Source organism: Salmo trutta, chromosome 26 (genome assembly GCF_901001165.1).
Source record: "Salmo trutta chromosome 26, fSalTru1.1, whole genome shotgun sequence".
NCBI lineage: Eukaryota > Metazoa > Chordata > Actinopteri > Salmoniformes > Salmonidae > Salmo > Salmo trutta.
In genome coordinates this window covers 34844493-34858413 of record NC_042982.1, presented here as the reverse complement: position 1 = coordinate 34858413, position 13921 = coordinate 34844493, and the positions used below count along the sequence as shown (strand labels likewise).

The 13921-nt window shown below is 45.9% G+C and overlaps 1 pseudogene; it reads right to left on the bottom strand.

Moving 5' to 3' along the window:
- Window positions 1-2805: 2805 nt before the first annotated feature.
- LOC115163891 (olfactory receptor 52E4-like) lies at window positions 2806-13224 on the bottom strand (annotated as a pseudogene).
- Window positions 13225-13921: the final 697 nt, after the last annotated feature.

The window sequence follows — 13921 nt, the reverse complement described above, 5'->3', positions numbered from 1 at the left end:
CCTCCCTAGGAGAGGGGGTGACCTTGATCATTTATTGTTAAAACGAAAGGCTGCCTGGATCTTTAACTTAAAGACCCTTTCACCCTTCGGTCTCAACATAGACTTTGATCTTAAGCCATTCTTGTGATTATTGTGACTTTGCCATTATAATTGTTTGTTAGCTTGTGTAGTCTAAAATGAATCTACGATCGTATGCTATCCATTTGTTCTTATGTATGCTGTTCTTTGTATGCCATTTTTATATTTTATATTTGAGAATTAACCAACAGCCTTCCCTGTAGCTCAGTTGGTAGAGCATGGTGTTTGCAACGCCATGGTTCTGGGTTCGATTCCCATGGGGGGCCAGCACAGGAAAAAAACTGTATGAAATGTATGCATTCACTACTGTAAGTCGCTCTGGATAAGAGCGTCTGCTAAATGACTAAAATGTAAATGTTGATGAATTGGATTTCCATTGATTATTTTTGTTGTCAGCACATTCAACTATGTAAAGAAAAAAGTATTTAATAAGATTATTTCATTCATTCATATTTTTGATGTGTTATTATAATGTTCCCTTTATTTTTTGAGCAGTGTATATATATATATACAATTTTTATTCATTGATGTCAATATATGTGATTGTGTTTACCTGAAGTTACATGACTTACCACAAAAACAAATATTTAACATTTAATATGTTTAATTAGCAAATACAATTTCCTCCATATACAGTATTTTAATTTTTACATTGGTTTTGTGTTTGAAAACTGTCAGCTGGAATACCAATTTTCTCATAAAATATCAAATACATTATGTGAATATTTTTTTTAATTTGTAAACCACACTTTCCACCACTCTTTTCCTGACACATTCATTCTCAGTTTGCTTTTGTATTTGCATCCTTTGTAGTACTTTTTAATATAATTGATTCAACCTGTATGGCACTGAAATGAATCTGTCCTCTGATGAAGGGTGCTATGCAACATGATCTTCAACCAATCAGCAGAAGCCATGTGGGCTAAACCCGCCCATAGTTTCTGAGAGGATGCTGATCAAGTGCCTCGACTGGAGAATTTCCAGACTGAATCAGTGAAGTGAAACAATAGTGGAACAGAGCGATATTCAGTGTGTAGACACATTTTCACAGATCAGTTAAAGTCTAATTTCAAGATGAGTCCATGTCTCACGCCATCTGTGGTGTTGATCGATCTTTATACTGTAATCCCGATGAAATAGGAAAGATAGGCACCAAATAATATGAAATTAGGTGGTGCCTATGCATCTTAAAATATGGAGTCATTCTTCAACACAGACTGTTATAACCATGATCAAAGATATCACAGGATGGCCTTCGTCATAGGAGTCATCAAATTGCTTTAAATGTCTCTCATAGTTTGATGTCTTAGGGAAGGTCTCAAACTTCTTGTGTCCTCTCTCCTCTCTCCTCGTCTCCTTCTCAAAACCCATTGGAGGAGAAGGTCAGAAGGGAAGGGACCTCTGGCTTTCACATCCAATGGATTTTGAGAAGGAGACGAGGAGAGAGAACAACAGGAGTATGCAATTGAGATCTTCCCATTGACAGCATGATTTACCTTTTGTTGTGAAACCTTGACAAGCCTGAAACGTCCTTACTAGTTTATTCAAAAGATGATCTTCTACTTACATTGTCTGTTGTTTGTTGCCTCATGCCATTTTTTAAGTTTAATTGTAGGGTTATTTAGTTTGTTCCAGCTAAATCAGTCTCTGATTAACATTAGCTTCATAGGGCCCAAAATGAATGGAACCCAACAATGGTTGCTATATCATTTACCATGTCAGTTTCAAAGCAAGTGAGTGATTTCTTGACACCCCGGGGTGTTCTAAATGGCTTATTGGTTTTGGTTATCCATTGGTCCAATTCAGATTCCTTGATTTAAAAAAGGGGGATCCACAAATTATTTATGCTAGAAAAAACCTACTGTACACCTTTCAAAAACAGAAATGACTGACTTGTTATACTCTGGTGCCATTGTATAGGCCATTTTTGGTCTTTCTGTCACTGATAGGCCTACCTTCTCACAGGGACAAAGTACAGGCATAACAATTATACAATACAACTTAATTATCCATGTACAGTGGACAACTGACGCGTCTTCTGCTATTGTTACAATCAAATTTACTGTATTAATTCTACGAGCTGCACCCCCCCCCCCACACACACACACACACACATACACACGAACACACACACACACTATTTTGTGCTGTCTTTGTTATTTTTATTAAAATGCTGAAGACAGACAAACAAAACAAGTTACACACAATTTGCTCAACATGCTGTAGCCAACCCATAACCAAACTTAACCCATTACACATTTTAACCTAAAAAAAAAGAAAATGTTGTCATTGTCTTGCACAAAAAGACGGAACACAACTCTAATTTTCATTGACTGATTTACAAAGGAGCATTTCTTTATTTTATTGGGAAGGCCTTAAAAACTGTCTAAAGCCCATGTCGGGTATTATGCTGAAGACAGACAAACAAAACAAGTTACACACAATTTGCTCAACATGCTGTAGCCAACCCATAACCAATCTTAACCCATTACACATTTTAACCTAAAAAAAAAAAAATGTCATTGTCTTGCACAAAAAGACGGAACACAACTCTAATTTTCATTGACTGATTTACAAAGGAGCATTTCTTTATTTTATTGGGAAGGCCTTAAAAACTGTCTAAAGCCCATGTCGGGTATTATACAGATTCATGTACAGTATTTATTCTCTTTTAACTGAAGATACCTTTCGTTTGTAGAAACCCAGAACATTTTGGTGAATTTCTTTAGTTTTTAGACCATATATGAGGGGATTGAGAATGGGAGGGAACACCATAACTGATACTCCAAAAGCCCTCCTCAAGGAAGGGGCTGCTTGCTCGAATCGATGAGCTATCAGGCTAAAGCAGGCGTTGAACTCTAAGAATAAGAACACTACAAGATGTGTACCACATGTCTGAATGGCCTTGCTCCGGGCATCAGACAACTTATTCATGACACAGGTGAGCAGGATCTGGATATAGGTAAATATAACCACTATCAACGATACACCCTGAAAGACAGCTGTTATCAACAACCCATAGCCCAGTGTGTATGAGGCCAGTGAACTATCCCTTTATAACAGGCCAATGTGTATGAGGCCAGTGAACTATCCCTTTATAACAGGCCAATGTGTATGAGGCCAGTGAACTATCCCTTTATAACAGGCCAATGTGTATGAGGCCAGTGAACTATCCCTTTATAATAGCCCAATGTGTATGAGGCCAGTGAACTATTCCTTTATAACAGGCCAATGTGTATGAGGCCAGTGAACTATCCCTTTATAACAGGCCAATGTGTATGAGGCCAGTGTGACTATCTGTAGACTAAGCTCAAAGTGTAATTCAATACCTTCAAAAGCATGTTTACAGATGGGTAGGCTCCTAACTCACTTCACTGTACCTCATATAAAGTAGAGGAGATTGGGCGGATCATGACAGTCCATAGAGTCCAAACATAATTAGTTGTGATTATAGACGCAGCCCCTGACCACAGGACAACAGGGCTTCTGTGGTGCTGCTGTCCCGGTTGTGAAGCACAGCTGTGTAACACCTGCCCCCTAACAGTCACATCTCCTAACCTAACAGTACACAACCGCAAGACCATCCAAAGGCCTTACTTAAAGGTCCAATGCAGCTATTTGTTTTTATCTCAATGTGAAATCATTACCTGGTAACAGTTAAGTACCTTAATGTGATTGTTTTCAATTAAAATGGTCAAAAATAAATAAAATAGCATCTTGGCAAAGAGCAATTTCTCAATCAAGAATTTTGCTCGGACTGTCTGGGAGTGGTCTGAGTGGGGATGGGAAAACTGAAAATTAGCTGTTATTGGCAGAGCGGTTTGGAACTCTTTCTTATTGGTCTATTAACTAATTTACTGGATGGTGGCCAAATCGCCATCCCACCAAAACAGGCAGAATTTTCAGGCGGTCTTTTCAAATAGCTCTTACACTAAAAGTGCATTATCATAATTTTCACAATTTCACAGTATTATCCCAACCTGTGGAAATATATATAAAACACAGGAAAATCATGTTTTTGACTGCACTGGGACTGTGTAACCTAACAGTACACAACCACAAAGCCTTCTAAAGGCCTTAGTTAAGTCATTGAGACTGGGTAAGAGTACCAATTACACACACAGCTGTCTCATAGTCTGCTCGACTCCACAGACAAAATAGGCTTTCATAGACTGATGCAGTTCATAATCAATTGAATAATTCATAATCACACTTATTAATAATGTGTTTTAGGGTTTCTTGGCTTATTGAACAATATAACACAGCACCAAGTGTTTCTGTCTGGGTGACTTGGGAAATTGCAGGACTACTTTTTCACATGACATAATTTTCCACACTGAGGTCACCTTGCGATATACCAATCTATATGAAAAAACAATTATGCATACATTAATAATATCAAGTAAAATATAAAAGAGTAAAGCAAACCTTTATAGAGGCCACTGCCTAACATATCCAGTTTACAAAATGTGATTGAATAGTAATCTCAGAACAAGTCAAGGAAGAAAGGTATTAAACAGATGTTCGGTATGCTACTATGACAGATTATTGATACACCACATCAGCAGAATAAGAAAGGTATTAAACAGATGTTCGGTATGCTACTATGACAGATTATTGATACACCACATCAGCAGAATAAGAAAGGTATTAAACAGATATTCGGTATGCTACTATGACAGATTATTGATACACCACATCAGCAGAATAAGAAAGGTATTAAACAGATATTCGGTATGCTACTATGACATGTTATTGATACACCACATCAGCAGAATAAGAAAGGTATTAAACAGATATTCGGTATGCTACTATGACAGATTATTGATACACCACATCAGCAGAATAAGAAAGGTATTAAACAGATATTCGGTATGCTACTATGACATGTTATTGATACACCACATCAGCAGAATAAGAAAGGTATTAAACAGATATTCGGTATGCTACTATGACAGATTATTGATACACCACATCAGCAGAATAAGAAAGGTATTAAACAGATATTCGGTATGCTACTATGACAGGTTATTGATACACCACATCAGCAGAATAAGAAAGGTATTAAACAGATATTCGGTATGCTACTATGACAGATTATTGATACACCACATCAGCAGAATGAGAAAGGTATTAAACAGATGTTCGGTATGCTTGTCACGTCCTGGCCAGTATAAGGGTTAATTGTTATTGTAGTTTGGTCAGGACGTGGCAGAGGGTATTTGTTTTATGTGGTTCAGGGTGGTGTGTTAGTTAGGAGGGCGTTTGATTTATTATTTCAGGGTTTTGAGTTGTGGTCTATGTTTATGTATTTCTATGTGTAGTCTAGTGAGTGTGTTTCTATGTTGGGTTAATTGGGGTGGACTTCCAATTGAAGGCAGCTGTTTGGTGTTGCCTTTGATTGGAAGTCCTATATTAGTTGGGTGTGTTTGTCATGTATTTTGTGGGAGATTGTTCTGTGTTTAGCCTTGTGCCTTACCAGACTGTTTTTGTTGATCGTTTGTTATTTTGGTGTTCACATTGTATTTATTAAAAAGCAAGATGAGCATACACATACCTGCTGCGTTTTGGTCCTCCTTCACCGACGACAACCGTGACAGAATCTCCCACCAACTAAGGACCAAGCAGCAGAGGAAAGGGGAGTTCGAGTTGGACTGGCAGGAGAGATGGACCTGGGAGGAAGTTCTGGACGGGGCTGGACCTTGGCACCAGGCTGGGGAGTACCGTCGCCCACGGGAGGAAATTGAGGCAGCCAAGGCAGAGAGGCGAAGGTACGAGGCCTTGGAAGCGCTGAGGGAGAAGCATGAGAGGCACCCCCAATACATTTTTTTGGGGGGGCACACGGGTAGTTTGGCTAGGCCTAGGAAGAGCCGGAAGCCAGCTACCCGTGGTTATATGGAGGAGCGTATGAGGTGGAGAGCGCCATGTTTCGCTGAGGAGCGCACTATCTCACCCATACGCACGCACAGTCCGGTGCGCGTTATTCCAGCCCCTCGCAGGTGCCGTGCTAGAGCGGGCATCCAGCCTGGTAGGAGGATGCCTGCGCAGCACATCTGGTCGCCGGTACGCCTCCGAGGACCAGGCTACCCAACTCCCACTCTACGCACGGCTACCATCAGGCCCCTGCACAGCCCAGTCTGCCCTGTACGAGCACCCCGCTCGTACAGGGCTACTAGTTCCATCCAGCCAAGGCGGGTTGTGCAGGAGGTAAGATCAAGACCGACTGTGCGCCTCCATAGCCCTGGGTTTCCAGCTCCTGTCTCTCGTGCGGACCCGGAAGTGCGTCAACCCAGTCCGACTCGTCCTGTTCCCACTCCCCGCACTAGCCTGGAGGTGCGTGTTCACAATCTGGTACGCCCAGTACCAGCACCACGCACCAGGCTTCAAGTGCGTGAACCCAGCCTCGCCAGTCAACAGTCACCAGAGCTGCCCGCCAGTCAACAGTCACCAGAGCTGCCCGCCAGTCAACAGTCACCAGAGCTGCCCGCCAGTCAACAGTCACCAGAGCTGCCCGCCAGTCAACAGTCACCAGAGATGCCCGCCAGTCAACAGTCGTCAGAGCTGCCCGCCAGTCAACAGTCGCCAGAGTGGCCAGACTGCCCTGAACTGCCGGAGTGGCCAGACTGCCCTGAACTGCCGGAGTGGCCAGACTGCCCTGAACTGCCGGAGTGGCCAGACTGTCTCGACTGGCCAGACTGCCCTGAACTGCCGGAGTGGCCAGACTGCCCTGAACTGCCGGAGTGGCCAGACTGCCTTGAACTGCCGGAGTGGCCAGACTGCCCTGAACTGCCGGAGTGGCCAGACTGCCCTGAACTGCCGGAGTGGCCAGACTGCCCTGAACTGCCGGAGTGGCCAGACTGCCCTGAACTGCCGGAGTGGCCAGACTGCCCTGAACTGCCGGAGTGGCCAGACTGTCCCGAGTGGCCAGACTGCCCTGAACTGCCGGAGTGGCCAGACTGCCCTGAACTGCCGGAGTGGCCAGACTGCCCCGAACTGCCGGAGTGGCCAGACTGTCCCGAGCTGCCGGACTGCCCAGACTGTCCCGAGCTGCCAGACTGCCCAGACTGTCCCGAGCTGCCAGACTGCCCAGACTGTCCCGAGCTGCCAGACTGCTCAAACTGTCCCGAGCTGCCAGACTGCCCAGACTGTCCCGAGCTGCCAGACTGTCCCGAGCTGCCAGACTGCCCAGACTGTCCCGAGCTGCCAGACTGCCCAGACTGTCCCGAGCTGCCAGACTGCCCAGACTGTCCCGAGCTGCCAGACTGCCCAGACTGTCCCGAGCTGCCAGACTGCCCAGACTGTCCCGAGCTGCCAGACTGCCCAGACTGCCCCGAGCTGCCAGACTGCCCTGATCTGCCAGACTGGTCAGACTGCCCCGAGCTGCCAGACTGGCCAGACTGCTCCGAACTGCCAGAGTGGCCCGACTGCCTGGAACGGCCAGAACCGGAGCCACCTCCTGATATAGGTGGGTTGGGGAGGGGGGGTGTAGCACAGTGCCGTCGTTGACGGCAGCCACCCTCCCTTCCCTCACTTTTATTTTATTTTTTATTTTTAAGGTGCTTCCGGGGTTAGCACCTTTAAGGGGGGGTACTGTCACGTCCTGGCCAGTATAAGGGTTAATTGTTATTGTAGTTTGGTCAGGACGTGGCAGAGGGTATTTGTTTTATGTGGTTCAGGGTGGTGTGTTAGTTAGGAGGGCGTTTGATTTATTATTTCAGGGTTTTGAGTTGTGGTCTATGTTTATGTATTTCTATGTGTAGTCTAGTGAGTGTGTTTCTATGTTGGGTTAATTGGGGTGGACTTCCAATTGAAGGCAGCTGTTTGGTGTTGCCTTTGATTGGAAGTCCTATATTAGTTGGGCGTGTTTGTCTTGTATTTTGTGGGAGATTGTTCTGTGTTTAGCCTTGTGCCTTACCAGACTGTTTCTGTTGATCGTTCGTTCTTTGTTATTTTGGTGTTCATTTTGTATTTATTAAAAAGCAAGATGAGCATACACATACCTGCTGCGCTTTGGTCCTCCTTCACCGACAACAACTGTGACAATGCTACTATGACAGGTTATTGATACACCACATCAGCAGAATAAGAAAGGTATTAAACAGATATTCGGTATGCTACTATGACAGGTTATTGATACACCACATCAGCAGAATAAGAAAGGTTTTAAACAGATATTCGGTATGCTACTATGACAGATTATTGATACACCACATCAGCAGAATAAGAAAGGTATTAAACAGATATTCGGTATGCTACTATGACAGATTATTGATACACCACATCAGCAGAATAAGAAAGGTATTAAACAGATATTCAGTATGTTACTATGACAGATTATTGATACACCACATCAGCAGAATAAGTTGTTGCCCCAAAAGCGATTCATTTTATATTTACCCCCAATGATTAGAGAAAGAGATATAACAATGAGCCCTGAGATACACAGGAAACCAGAGCGTCGCTGACATTCATTAAATGTTCACTTGAATGCCATCTTTTTGTTTCTCTCCACCTGTTCTGATGTCCGTTGTTTTCATCCCCTATATAATTGGAGTAATAAATCAAATCAAACTGTATTTGTCACATGCGCCGAATACAAGAAGTGTAGACCTTACTGTGAAATGGTTTCTTACAAGCCCTTAACCAACAGTGCAGTTCAAGAAGAGTTAAGAAAATATTTACCAAATAAACTAAAGTAAAAATAATAAAAAGTAACACAATAACATAACAATAACGAGGCTATATGCAGGGGGTACTGGTACCGAGTCAGTGTGCGGGGGTACAGGTTAGAGGTCATTTGTACATGTAGGTAGGTGTAAAGTGCCTATGCATAGATAATAAACAGCGAGTAGCAGCAGTGTACAAAACAAATGGGGGGGTCTATGTAATAGTCCAGTGACCATTTGATAAATTGTTCTGCAGTCTTATGGCTTGGGGGTAGAAGCTGTTAAGGAGCCTTTTGGTCCTAGACTCGGCGCTCCGGCACCGCTTGCCGTGCGGTAGCAGAGAAAACAGTCTATGACTTGGGTGACTGGAGTCTCTGACAATTTTATGGGCTTTCCTCTGACACTGCTTATTATATAGGTCCTGGATTAAAGGAAGCTTGGCCTCAAGGATGTACTGGGCCGTACGCACTACCCTCTGTAGCGCCTTACGGTCAGATGCCGAGCAGTTGCCATGCCAAGCGGTGATGCAACCGGTCAGGATGCTCCCGGTGGTGCAGCTGTAGAACGTTTTGAAGATCAGGGGACCCATGCCAAATCTTTTCTCCTGAGGAGGAAAAGGTTTTGTCGTGCCCTCTTCACGACTGTCTTGGTGTGTTTGGACCATGATAGATCGTTGGTGATGTGAACACCAAGGAACTTGAAACTCTCGACCCGCTCCACGACAGCCCCGTTGATGTTAACAGGGGAGTGTTCGGCCCACCTTTTCCTGTAGTCCACGATCAGCTCCTTTGTCTTGCTCACGTTGAGGGAGAGGTTGTTGTCCTGGCACCACACTGCCAGTTCTCTTACCTCCTCCCTATAGGCTGTCTCATCGTTGTCGGTGATCAGGCCTACCACTGTTCTGTCATCGGCAAACTTAATGATGGTGTTGGAGTCGTGTTTGGCCACGCAGTCGTGGGTGAACAGGGAGTACAGGAGGGGACTGAGCACACACCCCTGAGGGCCCCCTGTGTTGAGGATCAGCGTGGCGGATGTGTTGTTACCTACTCTTACCACCTGGGGGCGGCCCGTCAGGAAGTCCAGGATCCAGGTACAGAGGGAGGTGTTTAGTCCCAGGGTCCTTAGCTTAGTGATGAGCTTCGTGGGCACTATGGTGTTGAACGCTGAGCTGTAGTCAATGAACAGCATTCTCACATAAGTGTTCCTTTTGTCCAGGTGGGAAAGGGCAGTGTGGAGTGCGACTGAGATTGCGTCATCTGTGGATCTGTCGGGGCGGGATGCAAAAGGAAGTGGGTCTAGGGTATCCGGGAGGATGCTGTTGATGTGAGCCATGACCAGCCTTTCAAAGCACTTCATGGCTACCAACATGAGCGCCATGGGGCGGTAATCATTTAGGCAGGTTACCTTGGCCACAGGGACTATGGTGGTCTGATTGAAACATGTTGGTATTACAGACCCAGTCAGGGAGAGGTTGAAAATGTCAGTGAAGACACTTGCCAGTTCACGCAGGCTTTGAGTATACATCATGGTAATCCATCTGGCCCCACAGCTTTGTGAATGTTGACCTGTTTAAAGGCCTTGCTCACATCGGCTACCAGTGTTCTTGTGCATGCTTCAGTGTTGCTTGCCTCGTAGCGAGCATAAAAGGCATTTAGCTCGTCTGGTAGACTCACGTCACTGTGCAGCTGGCGTCTGTGTTTCCCTTTGTAGTCCGTAATAGTTTTCAAGCCCTGCCACATCCGACCAGCATCAGAGCTGGTGTAGTAGGATTCAATCTTAATCCTGTATTGACGCTTTGCTTGTTTGATGGTTTGTCTGAAGGCACAGCGGGATTTCTTATAGGTGTCCGGATTACTGTCCCGCTCCTTGAAAGTGGCAGCTCTAGCCTTTAGCTCGATGCAGATGTTGCCTGTAATCCATGGCTTCTGGTTGGGATATGTACGTATGGTCACTGTGAGGACAACGTCGTCGATGCACTTATTGATGAAGCCAATGACTGAGGTGGTGTACTCCTCAATGCCATTGGATGAATCCCGGAACATATTCCAGTCTGTGCTAGCACAACAGCCCTGCGCCATCTGACCACTTCTGTATTGAGTGAGTCACTGGTACATTCTGCTTTACTTTTTGCTTATAAGCAGGCATCAGGATGATAGAATTATGGTCAGATTTGCCAAATGGAGGGCAGGGGAGAGCTTTGTATGCATCTCTGTGTGTGGAGTAAAGGTGGTCTAGAGTTTTTTTCCCTCTGGTTGCACATGTGACATGCTGGTAAAAAGTTTGTCAAACTGATTTAAGTTTGCCTGCATTAAAGTCCCTGGCTACTAGGAGCGCCGCTTCTGCGTGAGCATTTTCTTGCTCACCCAGAAACAAATAATATAGATGAGAGCTCTCTTGGTAGATAGTGTGGTCTACAGCTTATCATGAGGTTCTCTACCTCAGGCGAACAATACCTCGAGACTTCTTTAATATTAGACATCGTGCACCAGCGGCTCCGGTGCAGGTCGTAGCCCCCACCCAGACCCCGGATTCAGCCCTGGCGCCGGGCTGAACGCCGTGCCTGGACTGGGCATCGGCGCAGAGGAAGGCTCCGGCCTTGGAGCGGTACTGGATGCCGTGCCTGGACCGGGTAACGATGCAGAGGAGGGCTCCAGCCATGGAGCTGGATTAGACGTCGTGCCTGGACTGGGCACCGGCGCAGAGGAAGGCTCCGGCCATGGAGCTGGGTTGGCCGCCATGCCTGGACTGGGCACCGGCACAGAGGAAGGCTCCGGCCTTGGAGCGGGACTGGACGCCGTGCCTGGATTGGGCACCGGCGCAGAGGAAGGCTCCGGCCTTGGAGTGGGACTGGACGCCGTGCCTGGACTGGGCACCGGCGCAGAGGAAGGCTCCTGCCATGGAGCTGGACTGGGCGCCGTGCCTGGTATGCCTGGGCTCCGGGCCATTGACCGTCACTGGAGGCTCCGGGTCATTGACCGTCACTGGAAGCTCCGGACTGTGAACCGTCGTTGGAAGCTCCGGACTGAACCGTCGCTGGAAGCTCCGGACTGTGAACGTCTCTGGAAGCTCTGGACTGTGAACCGTCGCTGGAAGCTCTGGACTGTGAACCATCGCTGGAAGCTCTGGACTGTAAACCGTCGCTGGAGGTTCCGGGCTGTCGAGGCGCACTGGAGACCTAGTGCATGGAACCGGCACAGGACGTACTGGGCTGAGGAGGTGCACTGGAGGCCTGGTGCGTGGAGCCGGCACAGGTGGCACCGGACTGTTGACACACACTTCAGGAAGGGTGCGGGGAGCTGGCCCATGACGCACCAGACTGCTGACAGGATCTTCAGGTCGAATGTTGTGCAGAACACACCTGACCAACATCTCTCTCATCTCTGTCTCTCCCAACTTCTCCATTGCCTCCCTGACAGTCTCTGGCTCTTCAGGACGAGTGTGGTGATCTGGCACAGGACGTACCGGACTGGGGAGGCGCACTGGAGGCCTGGTGCGTGGAGCCGGCACAGGTTTCACCGGACTGATGACACGCTCCTCCAAACGCCTGCGTTGCCACATACTCCTAGCTAACCCCTCTCTCCGGTATCCTTCCTCACACTGTTCCATCGACTCCCAGGCGGGCTCTGGCACTCCCCGCTGCTCAGTCGACCACCCCTCGTGCTCCCCCAAAATAATCTTGGGGTTTCTGTGACCCCGGTCCTCGGCGTCGTCGCTGTCCTTCCTGCGTCCTCTGCGACTCCCGCCAAGGAAGGGTCTCGTGTCCTCCCATGATCTCCTCCCATGTCCAAAACTCCTTTACCTCATGAACACGCTGCTTGGTCCTTGTGTGGTGCGATATTCTGTCATGTTTGTTGTAAGAGACGGCCCGAGGTGCAGCGTTTGTATGCATAACCACTCTCATAGATAAGCCATAAATGTTGTTAACTGTGAAATCTTCTCCACATGAGAGGCAAAGTAGAGAGGGATTGGACTGGATATTTAGTATGTAAGCATTGCACCTCTTAACTCTGGACTGAAGAGTAAACAGGGTCAGTATCATGGCCAGGTCCAGGCCCCAAGCAGCTGATCAAATGACACATAGTGTAAAAGGAGTCATGATCGAGGGGTATTGCAGTGGTTTGCAAATGGCAAAAAATCTATCAATTGATATCGCTGCTAGTAGGGAAAATACACCACCCCCGTACATGTGACAAGGAAAGGCTTGAAAAGCACGTGGGGTAGTGTCTGCCAACATCCTTGGTAGCATAGAGCTGATTCCTACCAGGTCGTTCAGGGGGAGACTGAAGAGGATGTAAAACATGGGCTTGTGGAGAGTCCGCTGTGTGATGAGCAACAGCATGATGGTGAGGTTACAGAAGACAGAGAACAGAGAGAGCAGGAGACCAATGGTGAACACAGGGTAGCTCACTGGGGTAGGGATGTCAAAACTGGCAATCTGCACGTGGTAACTGAGTGTCTGATTAAGATTCTGGCCCGGCATCATCAAATACCTTTAAAGGAAGAAAAGCTAATCTTATGTACACATTTAATGTACTATAAGGTATGTAAATCTGACTCAATACTAGCAAAGAAATATCTAAGCTAGTTAGCTCCAGTCTAGCTTACTGTAGGGCTCATATTAACTGAATTATCAGATTGGTTATATTCAGTCACTCTAGAATTGAAATTTAATCATATTGTAGTTGATCATTTTAAACATATATTGTCTTTAACTTAACATGTACTCTGCATTAAAGCAATGTGTGTATAGGTATATGGCATGTTATTCAGATGAGTGGTGTAGCTTAGCTGAGGGTTTACCTGTCTGTTACATTTAGTCTAAAAGCAAACAATACCTTGCTATGATGGTGTCAATCTTTCTAAACTAGCTTGGCTAGAGCAGAAATAATGCCCACTCAGAGAACCACTCACATTCTGACGTAACTCAAGACTAAGTGATAGGTTGTTGTGATGATGTATTCATTACTGTTTATACAGTGCATTCGGAAAGTATTCAGACCGGTTGACTTTTTCTACATTTTGTTACATTACAGCCTTATTCTAAAATGTATTAAATTGTTTTTTCCCCCTCATCAATCTACACACAATATCCCATAATGACAAAGCAAAAACAGGTTTGAGAAAATGTTGCAAATGTATACAATAAATCTAAAACTGAAATATCACATAAGTATTCA